A 16514-nucleotide genomic window follows, 5' to 3' on the forward strand; every position below is an offset into this window, starting at 1 on the left:
TGATACTGCAAAGGCTATGGGCCCTGACAACATCCCAGTAATAGTGCTCCAGAAATAGTCACACCCTTGGCCAAGCTGTTCCAGTACAGCTACAACACTGGCATTTACCCAGCTATGTGGAAAATTGCCTAGGTTTGTCCTGTCCACAAAAAGCAGGATAAATCCAACCTAACCAGTTACCGCCCATCAGTCGACTCTTGATCATCAGTAAAGTGATGGAAGGTGTCGTGGATAGTGCTGTCAGGTGGCACTTACTTGGCAATAACCTGCTCAGTGGCGCTCAGCTTGGGATCCACCAGCTCGGCTCCAGATAAATGTTCCCTCCAAATCTGCAAGTTGTGTGGCCGTGCAGCAACCGAGCCCTCTCACACAGATTGCACTTAGTCATACCCTTTAACTCATCATGCATTTAAGCTGCAACGAAGATTTAAAGGGAAAAAACACTTAAACAAATTGTCCACGCAGTCTAAAAAGTTAAAGAGTACATTGCTTCTGACCTCATTGTAGCATTAATCCAAACATGGACAGAACAGCTGAACTCCAGAGGTGAGGTGAGAGTGACTACCCTTGACATCAAAGTTGCATTTGACTGAGTGTAACATCAAGGAGCCCTGGCAAAACTAGAGTCAATGGGAATGAGGGGGAAAACTCTCCGCTGGTTGAAGTCATACCTAGCACAAAGGAAGATGGTTGTGGTTGTTGAAGGTCAATCATCTCAGTTCCAGGACATCTCTACAGGGTAGAGTCCTCAGCCCAACCATCTTCAGCTGCTTCATCAATGACCTTCCTTCCATCATAAGGTCAGAAGTGGGGATGTTCGCTGATGATTGCACAATGTTCAGCACCATTCGCAACTCCTCAGATACTGAAGCAGTCCATATCCAAATGCAGCAAGACCTGGACAACATTCAGGCATTCATACTGGACTTGAAACATTAACTCTGCTTCTCTCTCCACAGATGCTGCCGGACCCGCTGAGTTTTTCCAGCATTTTCTGTTTTTATTTCAGCTTCCAGCATCCGCAGTATTTTGCTTTTATAATATTGAGGCTTTACCTGATAAGTGGCAAGTTACATTCGCGTTGCGAAATAGTCAGGCAATGACCATCTCCAACAAGAGAGAATCCAACCATCTTCCCTTGACATTCAATGGCATTACCATCACTGAATCCTCCAACATCAACACATGGGGGTTACCATTCACCAGAAACTGAATTCGTCTTCATAAATAGAGGTATTGAATAAAAAGCAGGGAAGTTATGCTGAACCTTTATAAAGCTCTGGTTAGTTCCCAACTAAGGTATTTCATCCAGTTCTGGTCACCACACTTCAGCAAGGATGTGAAAGTCCTTGAGAGGGTGCAGAGGAGATTTACCAGAATGGTTCCAGGGATGAGGAATTGTAGCTACAAGGTTAGGTTGGAGAAGCAGGGGCTGTTCTCCTTGGAACAAAGGAGATTGAGGGGAGATTTGTTAGAGGTGGACAAGATTGTGAGAGGTTTAGATAAGGTAGACAAAGAAAAACTGTTCTCATTAGCTAATGGTACAAGGACTAGGGTACACAGATTGAAGGTTTTGGGAAAGAGATATCAGGGAGATGAGAGGAAGCTTTTTAACACTGAGAGTGGCAGCAACCTGGAACTCGATGCCTCTGAGTGTGGTGGAAATGGCAATGATGAATGATTTCACAAGGAAATTGGATATGCATTTAAGTGAAATAAACTTGCAGGGCTAAGGGGATAGGGCGGCTGAATGGGACTAATTGGATTGCTCAGCAATGAGCTGGTGTGGATTAGATGTGTCAAATGACATCTTTCTGTGCTGCAATGACTCCACAGGCTGGATTTTACATCCCTAAGCAACTAGTTTGCAAGTCAGCAGGCAGGGGGGTGGGTGTAAAATGCCATGGGCACCGTGCCTGCCAGATGCCTGCCCACCACTGCCCTGTCACAATTTTACCAACAATGGGGGAGCCGTTGGATGGCTAGCCTGCCTATGAGCCAACTGAAGCCCTTAAGTGGCCAGTTCAGGGTCTCATTCCACCGCCCTGGGATTTAACCAGTGGCACGAGAGGCCCATGCCAGCTTTCACTGAGTGGGCTGGTGGTGGGCAAGTGGGAGAGGAGGGGTGCACCTCCTTAATGGGTCCCCTGGGCCCATTGGACGGCCGCATCAGGTCTTCCCCACCCCAGTTCCCCTCCCTCCCGGCATGACTGCCCCAGCCCCCACACCAGCATGGGGGCCTGACCACTATGATTCTTTACTAGTGCTTCACTCTTGACTTTTGCACTGACATGCTGGCTCCTTCATCATTGAGGATGGGGATGTTTGTTGAGCTTTCTCCTTTGGTTAGTTGTTTAATTGTTTACGGCCATTCATGACTGGATGTGGCAGGAGACCTGCAAGCCCTCAACACCTCTTTTTTTTTTTGCTTTTCCAATATGACAGTCGGTGCACTTCCAGTCTGGAATATATGCTGATGTACCACTCACCATTTTGGATGCTTTGGCACCCATTTTAGTTCTGTCAAATAGGTGCAACCATCAAGCAATTTCCTGTCCATTGAATATTGAATTTACTAATGTTGTGAAGCTCCTTCAGCTTTTGTCTTCCTGTTTGGCTAGCTCCTTACACTTGGTAATTAGGGAAATCACTGTGTCAACCATGAGTTGGTGCCTGGTCCACTGCTTAAAGCTTCAAGAACATGTTCCGACCAACCTGCTCCTCACACCTTTCATCAGAAGATCAGTCACATTATGAATTGAAGATTCTTCTGACTGTCGGTGCTCGAGTCCTAGCTTAATTACCCCAGACTTGTCAGTTATTCCCCTGGTTCTGCAGATAAAGGCTGAATGATGTGGCAATGTACATAGTTTGGTAAACAGAAGGCTGTCTGGAGCTGGAGAGCTATGCCACCCATTCAGACTCCAGATTTTACACTGAAACATTTCTATATAATATCAAAATTTTGGCAGCTGGTCGATGTAGTGATTGGAGACCTAGTCTGCATGGATTGACTCAATGCTTGGGGTAAATAACCTCATCTACAATATACAGCCCAAACTGTCAGTACGTCAGATTTCATTAATGTTTAGGAGTTACTAAATTAGCTTGACTGCTTTACTACAAGCGAAGCATGGGATAGAAGGAAGGAAAACAAGATATCACCCCTTTTAATCCTTTTCTAAATCATGAAGTCATTAATAAAACAGTGATTTTGGTGATGTTTGACTTATCACGAGTAGTAACTTCATCTTTGATCATTTGGCAAGTGAAAGGTGTCAGAAAGAACAACAGGAACCCATCAACCTCATTTAACTCCCAGAGCAAGAAGCTCATTGGTTTCAATTCAACAACTCTTTGTTACCACAGGAGTTATGTGTGTGCGCATGCGTGTATTTGTGTGTTCATTTGAGTCATTGTGCGCATCTGAATATGAGAGTGCATATGTGTTCATGTGAGAGGCTGAATGTTTGTGCATGGGTGTGTGCATGTATGTCTTCATGTGTGTGCATATGTGAGGGTAGCTGTGTGTGTGTGTGTGCTATTTGTATGTGTATGTATGTGGGATTGGGTGTGTCTGTATCTGGATGAGTATATTTGTTTTTATGTTTGTGCATGTGGAGCTGGGTGTGGATGTTTGTGCGTGTGGTTGTGGGCGTGTTTGTGGCTATGTGTACATAGGGCTGTGTGTGTGTGGTTGTTGGTTTGGGTGTGGGTGTGTGCGAGGGGCTAGGTCTGGCTGTATGTAAATATGGCATTGTGTGAGAGTGTTTGTGTGTGTGAAAAGAAGCTGCTGCAGCTGTGAGTGGTCATTACCCTGAGGAAACCAATGCAATGTCAAAGGTTTACTGATCTTACAAGCTCAGGAAAGGTAAGTGAGGTGCCAACTAATAATAAGGCTGTGCTGAAGCACAGAGAGTCAAATAGGTATTCACTGCTCTAATATTCAAGCAGTACCCTTGTCCCTTACCCTAGTCAAATGGTGCCTGTTATCATTCATGCCAATGGTCTCACATGGAGCAGAGATCCACACATTAGCCTATCATGAAGAAAAGGTTCTGCCAAGAATTACAAAGAACTTACAGGCCATTTGGCCCAACATATCCAGGTGAGCCTGCTCCCACCTTATCTCATCTCACCCTACCAATATATCTTTCTATTCCTTTCTTCTTTGTGTACTTATCGAGCTTCCTCTTAAAACATCTATGCCATTTGTCTCCATGTTATACTAAGCTCCCCATTCTAACCACTCTCTGGGTAAAGACGTTTCATTCTATTGAATTTATTTGTGGCTATCTTATATTTATGATGGCTAGTCTTGGAATTTCCCTTTGACTTTTTTGAAAGGGGATATATCTTCTCAATGTCTACCTCATCAAACCACTTTAGAATTTCAAAGACCTGTGTTAGCTCACTTGATAGGAACTAACTGGAACAAACTCTAACCTGTCAATTGAGGGTAGAGATGTACAGGTCAATATACCTTCAACTGGTTTGTGAGAGCGTACACCTTTGCTTGCATAAGTCTTTTATCTGATCTTCAACCATTCCAGCTATCAGCATCATCAGAAGAGAACGTCCAAGAAGCTAATAGCACTCCGTTTGTGTAGATCCAGTTGGGAGGATTCTGCTTTCCCCATCAACCAGAAGAGAAGAATGCTGAAGACCAAGGCATCAAGGTTATCTCTAAAACCTGGCAATTACTCACCCAGCCCACTATTCCGCAGCACAGAGACACCACTCAATGGGGCTCAGATAATCTAGATGAGCAACTGAGATGTGGTGAGTAACAGAGCACAAGGAAGCCACAGGATACAGGTGTGGGTAAAGAGGCCAATATAGCTGAGTGTAGAAATGGTCAGACCACCGTTACTGAGCATGGGGATGAATACCTCTGAAGTCTTGCCTTGAAATGATGGATGCTAGAAGAATAGTAGAGGTTCTGCACAGATCCTTCTTAGGTGGGCAGCTGATGGCTAGGATTAAGGGCAGCGCCAGCTTTGTTCCAACAGCCCCGAGAGGCTCAGGTCATCGCTGGGTAGACTGGAATAAGTGGCAGTTGCACAGACATCTGCAACCCTTGGGCAGCTTCAGGGGAGATTTGGACCAGCCATTCACCTCAATGTGAAGGCACTGAGTGAAGGGCCTCAGGGTTTGGGCCAACACCAGAGAGTCACTGTCAGCTGGGTTTAAAAGTCTAGACGGGAGTGTTCACCATTAATACTTTCCTGATTGCAAAATTGTGAAGAGTACAACTTTACTTCCAAAATTTGTGAGATGTGATGAACACATACTGCAAATTATCCTCAGAGCTACCCAGATGCTGAAACCTTCCTTTAAACACTGGAATATTCATTCCTTTGTACTGTACTTTGACCTAATCTGCCCAAAGGCCTCACCACACCACATTCTCTCAGCAGACACAGGTCACTCCTGCTTCATTCTTTCATCCATGTTGGTCTGTCCAACTCTTTCACACAATAGCTAAAAGCAAGAAGAAAACATTGAAGTTGTTCTGCAGGCCAATCAGCATCTGGAGGAGATCAGCCAGATGTTGATGTGTCTGCGTGCGGAATCTGCCTTTCCAGCAGTTCCTATTTTCCAGTTTCAGTTTGCAGTTTTTGTCTATCGCCATCTTCTGTTCCAACAGTATTCACATTCTGTGTCCATCATCTTCTTTCCCAGTCCCACCCCTCAGCCATTGGCCCCAACTCTCTGCTCCGAACCCCAGCCCCCAGGCACCCAGCCCGTGGTCCCCAGCACCCAGCCTCGAGACCCCAAACTCCTGGAGCCCAGCACCCAGACCCCCAGAACCACAACTTCCGGTCTCCAGCACCCAGCCTACAGACCCACAACCTCGGTCCCTAGCACCCGTCCCCAGACCCCCAATTCCTGGGCCCCAGCACCCAGCCTCCCAGAACCCCACCTCCTGGTCCCCAGCACCCAGTTCCCCAGACACACAACCTCGGTCCCTAGCATCTGTCCCCAGACCCCCAGCTCCTGGGCCCCAGCACCCAGCCACAAGACCCCCAATCCCTGGAGCCCAGCACACAGCCCCCCAGACCTACAATCCCTAGTCCCCAGCACCCATCCCCAGAACCCCAACTTCTGGTCCCCAGCACCCAGACCCACAACTCCAGTCCCCAGCACCCAGCCTCACAGAGACACAACCCCTGGTCCCCAGCGCCCATCCCCAGTCGCCCAGCTCTTGGACCCCAGCATACAGGCTCCAGACCTACAACCCTGGTTCCCCAGCACCCAGCCCCCCAGACCTACAACTCCTGGTCCCCAGCACCCAGCCCCCAGATCCATAACCCCATTCTCCAGCACCCAGCCCCTAGACCCCCACCTCCTGGACGCTAGCACCCAGATCCCCTGACCCAGAACCCCGGTTCCCCAGCACCCAGCCCCCCTGAGACCCACAACCCCGGACCCCAGCACCCAGACCCACAATCCCTGTTCCCCAGCATCCAGCCCCCCAGACCTACAACTCCTGGACCCCAGCACCCAGCCTCCCAGACCTACAACTCCTGGACCCCAGCACCCAGGCCCCTAGACCCCCAACTCCTGGTCCGAGAACCAAGTCTCCCAAACTCCCAATTCCTGGCCTCCAATACCCATTCTCAGACCCCCAACCCCTGGTCCCCAGCATACATTCTCCTGTCCCCCATCCCTGGTCCTCAACACCTATTCCCCAGTCCCACAACCTCTGATCCCCAGCACACATTCTCCTATCCCCCATTCCTGGTCCCCAGCACCCAATCCCCAGCTTTTGTCCTTCAGCCGCAGCCCCCACCACTCAGCTCCTAGCCCCATATTCCAGCCTCTGATCCCAGTACCCAGGTCCAGACACCACCCCTGGGCCATGGTCCCCACCCCTCATCTCCCAGCTCCCCACCCAGCTCCTGGCCCCCTACTGCTCAGCCCACAGCCTCCCGACCCTGGCCCCAGCCTTCTTCCCAGCCCCCAGCCCTCAGTGGTGTCCCCTAACCCTGCAGCCCCTAGCCCCAACCCTCAGCACCATTCCCCAGTCCCCAGGCTCTATATCCCAGCCTTCCAGCCGCAAATTCCTTGCCCCTGGCCCCAGCCCTTGACTCCAGCCCCCAATTCCCGGCTCCCAGCCTCTGTTTCACCCCTCAATGCCCCCGCCCCCCAGTCCTCAGCTCATGGCTCCCCATGCACCCTCTATCCTCAGCCCAGTTCCATACTGAAGTCAGATGAGAAACATTTGCCAGTCATCTGCTGCTTTGTTTATCCCACATCTAATTAATAAACAATAAGTAGTTGAGGAGCAATGGGCTGGAGTCCCACTTTAGGTCCCAATTACATCGATGTGAATAGGTGCAATATGATGAACTGGGCCTGACCTCTCTTGCTGATCGCATGATAAGCACAAAAGTTAAAGCACGACTTGAATCCCATGAATTATTGAAATCAGTTTAAATGTACTAAATGTGCTTTGAAAAAACAGTATGATGCTGAGATCACAGATTGCCGACTGCAATTCATAAACGAAAATCTTTTTACTGTGAGTCACAGCATGTGTTTTACACACAGCTGGCTGCCGTTTACAACTGGAACAGTGTGCAAACAATGGACAATAAACAAGTGCAGTGTCCCTCAGCCCTGTTGACACTGCTGTTTACAGGCACAAGCTCTGACCCTCAGAGTATCGCTTAGCGAGCCAGTCCGAATCCAAGGCACGAAACCACCACGAGTTCCTCCAAACTGCACAAGAATTCTTTAGGTCAGTAGGTAGAACAACATAGTAAGTTTGGGTTGCCAACTCCAGTTGGACTTATTCCTGAAGGTTTTATGCCATGATGTCTGCACATAACTGATCCCTCAATTAAACAGCTGTTTCTTTTAACTCTCCTCCAATAGTTTTAGTAACCAATAAATGAAAAATGAAAAATCAAAAATGTCCTATGTATTTTCTTCTGGGTTTTTCACACAGCAGTGTACAGATTAATCTTTAATTCCTCACCTCTTCTGAGCAATTCAGGGAGATTGGCAATTCCTAGATTTAGAAAAGTGATTATTGCAAGTCTGCAAACAGTGTCTGTGAGATTTTTGATCGTTGGTGAATTATATATGTTGGTTGTGACTTACTAAGGAAGGTTGTGGGGGCATGGAGATATCAGAATAATAACTTGTTTATTGTAAGAGCATAATTATATAAAGGTGTACAAGACTACAGGTATACCCAGCCTGGCCCATGAACTTTCTTATTCTAGACTCTTGGTCATGTGACTCTCTCTGACATCATGTGGGCAGTACTGTTTCTCCAGTCCTACACATTAACTCTTTTAGCCCTGAACACCCTAATACTACATGTCCCCCTAAATCTTTGACTATATATATTTACATTTATATTTACATACTACAACTTCTCTCCCCAAGTCCCTGACTTCACAGGTTTAATCAGTCTGCAGGTTTCATGACTCTCCCTCCTTGTGAGGCCAGGAAGATCAGTAATCTCCCCTTGGTCTTCTTTGCTTTAATTTGGTTGGCCTTCGGTGAGAGTTGCAGCATCTGGTGCATTGTCAGTTTGACCCTCAACATCTGGTACTTCCAAATGTGGAATGGGTGGTTCTCTGTGAGGGATGAGGATAAGATTTCTCCTGTTCCTTCTTATCATGCCTCTGGGGTATGTAACAAGTAAGGCCATTGGACGATGATGCCTTCTCTGACTTGGTCTCTGATCCATACCGTGTCTCTTCTGTTCAGTCTGGGCAGGTTTCTGGTATGGTACCACCTACAGTAAGTGGAAGCTTGCTGTTCTCTGTAGGACTGTTCTCAATCCTGAGCCTTCTGAGTGTCTCGGACTGCTAGCCCTGGGATTAGTTTCTTGGACAGCATGGGAAGCTGCATTCGAAGCTTTCTGCCCATCAGCATTTCTGACAGTGCCAATCACATTGCAGTGGAGTGGAGCTGAATGTTAAAGGTGCCATTGGAAAATGCTCGTTCTTCTTCAAAAGGGTTTTAATATTACGGATGCCCCTTTCTGCTTCACCGTTGGATTTGGGATACCTAGGGGAAATGGTGAGGTGTTGGAATCCATAGTTCTCGGTGAAATGGGTGAAGGAGTCATTAGTGAGTTGTGGGTGGTTGTCAGGTCCGGAATGCCATGTGTTGCTAAGAATTCTTTCAATGGTCTAATGACCAACTCTGTGGTCGTTGTGTGCAAACTTTTCACCTCGATCCACCTGGAGAAGAACTCATAAATGATGAGGAAGGATTTTTAAAATTCATGCAAGGGAGGTAGGTGTCGCTAGCTAAACCAGCATTTATTGCCCATCCCTAATTACCATTGAGAAGGTGGTGGTGAGCTGCCTTCTTGAGCCGCTGCAGTCCATGTGCTGTAGGTACACCCACAGAGCTGTTAGGAAGGGAGTTCCAGGATTTTGACCCAGCAACAGTGAAGGAATGGCGATATATTTCCAAGTCAGGATGGTGAGTGACTTGGAGGGGAATTTTCAGGTGGTGTTGTTCCCATCTATCTGCTGCCCTTGTCCTTCTAGGTGGTAGCGATCATCTGTTTGAAAGGTGCTGTCTAAGGATCCTTGGTGAATTCCTGCAGTGCATCTTGTAGATGGTACACACTGCTGCTACTGTGTGTCGGTGGTGGAGGGAGTGAGTGTTTGTGGACGGGGTATCAATCAAGCAGGTTGCTTTGTCCTAGGTGGTGTCAAGCTTCTTGAGTGTTGTGGGAGCTGTACTCATCCAGGCAAGTGGAGAGTATTCCATCACACTCCTGACTTGTGCCTAATAGATGGTGGACAGGCTTTGGGGAGTCAGGAGATGAGCTATGTGCCACAGGATTCCTAGCCTCTGACTTGCTCTTGTAGCCACAGTATTTATATGGCTAGTCCAGTTCAGTTTCTGGCCAGGATGTTGATAGTGGGGGATTCAGTGATGGTAATGCCATTGAAAGTCAAGGGGCAATGGTTAGATTCTCTCTTGTTGGAGATGGTCATTGCCTGGCACTTGTGTGGTGCGAATGTTACTTGCCACTTGTCTGCCATTCATTTTGATCACGGCTGATCATCCAACTCAATAGCCTGCTCCTGCTTTCTCCCCATAGCCTTTGACCCCTTTTGCCCCAAGAGCTATATCTAACTCCTTCTTGAAAACATACAATGTTTTGTCCTCAACTACTTTCTGTGGTAGCAAATTCCACAGGCTCACCACTGTCTGGGTGAAGAAATTTCTCCTCATCTCAGTCCTAAATGGTCTACCCCGTATCTTCAGACTGTGACCCCTGGTTCTGGACTCCCCCACCATCGGGATCTTCCCTCCTGCATCTACCCTGTCTAGTCCTGTTAGAATTTGATAGGTTTCTATGAGATTCCCCCTCATTCTTCTGAACTCCAATGAATATAATCCTAACCGACTCAATCTCTCTTCATATGTCAGTCCCGCCATCCCAGGAATCAGTCGGGTAAACCTTCGCTGCACTCCCTCTATAGCAAGAACATCCTTCCTCAGATAAGGAGACCAAAACTGCACACAATATTCCAGGTGGGGTCTCATCAAGGCCCTGTATAATTGCAGCAGGACATCTCTGCTCCTGTACTTGAATCCTCTCGCTATGAAGGCCAACATACCATTTGCCTTCTTTACCACCAGCTGCACCTGCATGCTTACCTTCAGCGACTGGTGTATGAGGACACCCAGGTCTTGTTGTACATTCCCCTCTCTCAATTTATAGCCATTCAGATAATAATCTGCTTTCCTGTTTTTGCTACCAAAGTGGATAACCTCACATTTATCCACACTATACTGCATCTGCCATGCATTTGCTCATTCACTTAACTTGTCGAGTTTCAAGAATACTGTACACTTGGAGAGCTTGGTCAAGCTGTAGTCCACCGAGGACACTGGGCGAATTTCCATCGCCACAGCCTTGTTGAGTTGAGTCAGGTCGACACAGATGCAAAGGGGCCCGTTTGGTTTAGGAACCGGAACCATGGAACATGGGAAGTGTGTCCAGCAGTTAACATCATTGTGAAGCAGTCTGGGCAGAGTGTCCTGCAGTCAGCATCGCGGTGAAGCAGTCTGGGAAGAGTGTCCTGCAGTCAGCTCTTGTTGAAAATAACAAGCCTGACATCACAAGACAGCGCGAGAGAGCAGCGGAGAGATCAGAACCAGCACGATTGCGGGGAAGCTTCAAAAAGTGACATCAGCACGAAGATGAGAGCTGATTTTTGAGAAGTGGGTCAGTGTTTTTCTCCAGTTTTTTTCTCCAGTTTAAAATAGATTAAGCTAAGGAAAGGTAAAGGTTCTAGTTTTCATTTAAAGTACATAAATAATTTAGCATTTTTTTACTGTATTTAACTTATAGTAAGGGTTTTTTTTCAACTAGAGGCATGGCAGGGCAGCTCAGACTCATGTTACGTACCGCCTCCAACATGTGGGAAGTCCTAGGCGCTCCTTGCGTCTGACCAACCATGTGTGCAGGGAGTGCTACCAGTTGCAGCTACTTGAGCTCCGAGTTTCGGAGCTTGAGCAGCAGCTGGAGGCTTTGAGGTGCATCCACGAGGCTGAGAGTTTCGTGGATGGCACGGTTTTAGACGTGGCCACCCCACAGCTTACGGAAGTGCAGACAGAGAGGGAACGGGTGACCATCAGTCAGAAGAAAGGTGTCAGGCAGGTAGTCAGGAAATCCCCAGGGTGCATCTTGCTTGAGAACCATTTTTCTGTGTTGGAAAACAGTGAGAGTGACGGTTCCCCTGGGGAGTGCAGCCATGCTCCTGGCGCTGTGAGTGGCTCAGCTGCACAGTGGGGGAGGAAAAAGAGGGGAAAAGCAATAATGGTAGGAGACTTGATAGTAAGGGGAACAGACAGGTGTTTCTGTGGCCGTAGACGTGACTCCAGGATGGTATGCTGCTTCCCTGGTGCCCGGGTCAAGGATGTCACTGAATGGCTGCAGCGCATTCTAAAGGGGGAGGGGAAACAGACAGAGATTGTGGTACATATTGGTACCAACAACATAGGTAGAAAAAGGGGTGCAAGCAGAATTTAGGGAGCTAGAAAACAGATTAAAAAATAGGACCTCAAAGGTAGTAATCTCTGGATTACTTTTGGTGCCACGCGCTAGTGAGTATAGGAATAGGAGGTTAGTCCAGATGAATGCGTGGCTGGAGAGATGGTGCAGGAGGGAGGGCTTTAGATTTCTGGGACATTGGGTCAGTTTCTGGGGGCAGTGGGACCTGTACAAGACGGACGGGTTGAACCTGAACTGGAATGGGACCAGCATCCTTGCGGGGAGGTTTGCTAGTGCTGTTGGGGAGGGTTTAAACTAACTTGGCAAGGGGTGGGATCCTGAGAGGAGGTTCAGCACGGAGAGATGCACAGCCAAAATTAGAAGAGAAAGTAAGTGAGTCTGGAAAGCATAGAAATTAGAGCCAGTTAAGGCACAAGGGAGATTAGCAGGGTTGGATGGTATTTATTTCAATGCAAGGAGTCTGACGAATAAGGCAGATGAGTTGTGGGCACAAATTAACACATGGAAGTATGATGTCATTGCTGTCACAGAGACATGGTTGAGTGAGGGGCAGAATTGGCAGCTCAATATTCCAGGATATAGGGTCTTCAGGCGAGACAGGGAAGGAGGTAAAAGCAGAGAGGGTATCGCAATATTGATCAAGGAATCAATTACAGCAGTAAGGAAGGATGACATGTTAGAAGGCTCCTCAAATGAAGCCATATGGGTAGGACTGAGAAACAAAAAGGGAGCAATCACATTGCTGGGCGTGTACTATAGGCCCCCAAACAGTCAGTGAGAAATATAAGAGCAGATATGTAGGCAAATTTCAGAGAAGTGTAAAAATAATAGGGTAGTAATAGTGGGGGATTTCAACTTCCCCAACATTAACTGGGTTAGTCACAGTGTGATAGGTTTAGAAGGAGTGGAATTCATAAAACGTGTCCAGGAGAGCTTTTTAAGCCAGTACATAGAAGGTCCTACAAGAGAGCGGGTGGTCCTGGACTTAATTTTAGGAAACAGCTACTTGTGGGGAAATCTACAGAGGAGCAGTGGGGGGCGTTCAAAAACGAAATGGGGAGGGTACTGGCTCAAAATGTTCCCTCTAGGGTGATAGGAAGGAGTAACAAGCCCAGAGAACCATGGATGACCAGAGATATTCAGGTTATGATGAGAAGGAAAAGAGAGATTTTTAGCAGGTACAAGGAAAGCAAATCAGCAGAGGCATTAGTGGAGTACAGACAGTGCAGGATGGAGCTTAAGGAAGCAATTAGGAGAGCAAAGAGGGGATATGAGAAAGCTCTGGCTGGTAAAAGTAGGGAAAATTCCAAGGTATTCTATAAGTATATCAATGGGAAGAGGATAACCAGGGAAAGAGTAGGGCCTATAAGGGACCAAGGGGGCAATCTATGGGTGGAGCCAGAGGACATCGCGAGAGTGTTGAATGAATATTTCACATCCGTCTTCACCCAAGAGAATGAAGGTGAAGGTATCGAACTCGGGGAGGGAGACTACGAGGTTCTTAAACAAAATGATATAGGGAGTGACAAGGTATTGGAGGTGCTGGCAGGCTTAAAAGCAGACAAATCTCCAGGTCCAGATGATTTGTGTCCCAGATTGCTGAGGGAGGCAAGGGAGGAGATTGCAGGGGCTCTGACCCAAATTTTTAAATCCTCTCTGGCCATGGGGGAGGTACCAGAGGACTGGAGAACAGCTAATGTGGTTCCGCTATTTAAGAAGGGTTGTAGAGATAAGCCAGGGAACTACAGGCCAGTGAGTCTCATGTCAGTGGTCGGGAAACTATTGGAGAAAATCCTGGAGGAGAGAATCTCTCTCCACTTGTAGAGGCAAGGTTTGATCAGGGATAGTCAGCATGGCTTTGTCAGAGGGAGGTTATGCCTAACAAATTTGATTGAATTTTTTGAGGAGGTGACCAGGTGTGTAGATGAGAGTAGTGCAGTTGATGTAGTTTACATGGATTTCAGCAAAGCCTTTGACAAGGTCCCACATGGGAGACTTATAAAGAAGGCAAATGCACATGGGATATAGGGTAATTTGATAAGGTGGATTCAAAATTGGCTTAGTTGTAGGAGACAGAGGGTGATGACAGAAGGATGCTTTAGTGACTGGAAGCCAGTGTCCAGTGGCATACCACAGGGTCCCCAATTATTCATCATTTATATAAACGACATAGATGACTATGTGGGGGGTAGGATTAGTAAGTTTGCGGATGACACAAAGATTGGCCGGGTGTTTAACAGTGAGGTTGAGTGTCTTGGGCTACAGGAGGATATAGACGGGATGGTAAAATGAGCAGATAAGTGGCAGATGAAATTTAACCCTGAGAAGTGTGATGTGATACACTTTGGAAGGAGTAATTTGACAAGGAAGTATTCAATGAATGGCATGACACTGGGAAGTTCTGAGGAACAAAGGGACCTTGGTGTGTGTGTCCATAGATCTCTGAAGGTGGAGGGGCATGTTAGTGGGGTAGTGAAAAAGGCATATGGAACACTTGCCTTTATCAATCGAGGCATAGATTACAAAAGTAGGGAGGTCACATTGGAGTTGTATAGAACCTTGCTGAGGCCACAGCTGGAGTACTGTCTGCAGTTCTGGTCGCCACATTGTAGGAAGGATGTGATTGCACTGGAGGGGGTGCAGAGGAGATTCACCAGGATATTGCCTGGGATGAAACATTTAAGTTATGAAGAGAAGTTGGATAGACTTGGGTTGTTTTCGTTGGAACAGAGAAGACTGAGGGGTGACCTGTTCGAGGTGTACAAGATTATGAGGGGCATGGACAGGGTGATAGGGAACAGCTGTTCCTCTTAGTTGAAGGGTCAGTCACAAGGGGACATAAGTTCAAGGTGAAGGGCAGGAGATTTAGGGGGGATGTGAGGAAAAACATTTTTACCCAGAGGGTGGTAACGGTCTGGAATGCACTGCCTTGGAGGGTGGTGGAGGCAGGTTGCCTCACATCCTTTAAGAAGTACCTGGATGAGCACTTGGCACATCATAACATTCAAGGCTATGGGCCAAGTGCTGGTAAATGGGATTAGGTAGGTAGGTCAGGTGTTTCTCACGTGTCAGTGCAAATTCGATGCGCCGAAAGGCCTCTTCTGCACTGTGTGATTCTGTGATTCTAGGAATGAAGCCGGGCAAGTGGTCGAGGTATCAGTGGGGGAGCATTTTGCAGACAGTGATTATAACTCCGTTAGATTCAAGGTTGTTATGGAAAAGGACAAGGATGGGCCAGGAATCAGAGTTCTAAATTGGGGGAAGGCTGTTTTTAATAAGATCAGATATGATTTGCCCAGAGTAGACTGGGAGCAGCTACTTTTAGGTGAATCTGCATCAGTGCAGTGGGACTCATTCAAGAAGGAAATAGGGAGAGTACAGGGCCAACATATTCCAGTAAAGACAAAGGGTGAGACCAACAAATCCAGGGAACCCTGGATATCGAGAGATATACAGGATTGGATAAAGAGAAAAAGGGAGGCTTATGGCAGATACCAAGGGCTTAAAACAGCGGAAGCCCTAGAGGAGTATAGAATGTGTAGGGGGCGATCTTAAAAAGGAAATTAGAAGAGCAAAAAGTGGGCATGAAAAAGCATTGGCAGGTAAAATAAAGGAAAATCCAAAGTTATTTTACAAGTACATTAAGAGTAAAAGGATAACTAGAGAAAGAGTAGGGCCCATTAAGGACCATAGTGGTAATTTGTGTGTGGAGCCAGAAGACATAGGCAGGGCTCTAATTGAATACTTTGTGTCAGTGTTCACAAGTGAGAAAGACGACGTGGATATGGAAATCAGGCAGAAGGACTGTGATATAATTCAATAAATTAGCTTAGAAAGGGAGGAGGCTCTAAGTGGTCTGGCAGGCTTAAAAGTAGATAAATCTCCAGGCCCAGATGAAATGTATCCCAGGCTGTTGAGTGAGGCAAGCGAGGAGATAGCAGAGGCGCCGGCAATCATTTTCAATACCTCTCTGGCCACAGAAGAGGTGCCAGAGGACTGGAGGACAGCCATGTGGTACTGTTATTCAAGAAGGGAGGAAGGGATAAACCAGGGAACTACAGACCAGTCAGTCTAACCTCAGTGGTGGGGAAACTATTCGAAGAAATTCTGATGAACAGAATTAATCTACACTTGCAGAGGCAGGGATTAATCAAGGACAGTCAGCATGGTTTTGTTAAGGGGAGGTCATGTCTAACCAATTTGATTGAATTTTTCGAAGAGGTGACCAGGTGTGTAGATGAGGACAATGCATTTGATGTAGTCTATTTGGGCTTCAGCAAGGCTTTTGACAAGGTCCCGCATAGGAGACTGATAACGAAGGTAAGGGCCCATGGGATCTAAGGCAATTTGGCAAATTGGATCCAGAATTGGCTGAGTGGCAGGAAGCAGAGAGTGATGGTTGAAGGGTGCTTTTGTGACTGGATGCCTGTGTCCAGTGGGGTTCCACAGGGATCGGTGTTGGGTCCCTTGCTGTTTGTGGTATTTAGAAACGATTTAGACTTGA

This window comes from Cetorhinus maximus, chromosome 8 (genome assembly GCF_964194155.1).
Source record: "Cetorhinus maximus chromosome 8, sCetMax3.hap1.1, whole genome shotgun sequence".
NCBI classification, from domain to species: Eukaryota; Metazoa; Chordata; class Chondrichthyes; order Lamniformes; family Cetorhinidae; genus Cetorhinus; species Cetorhinus maximus.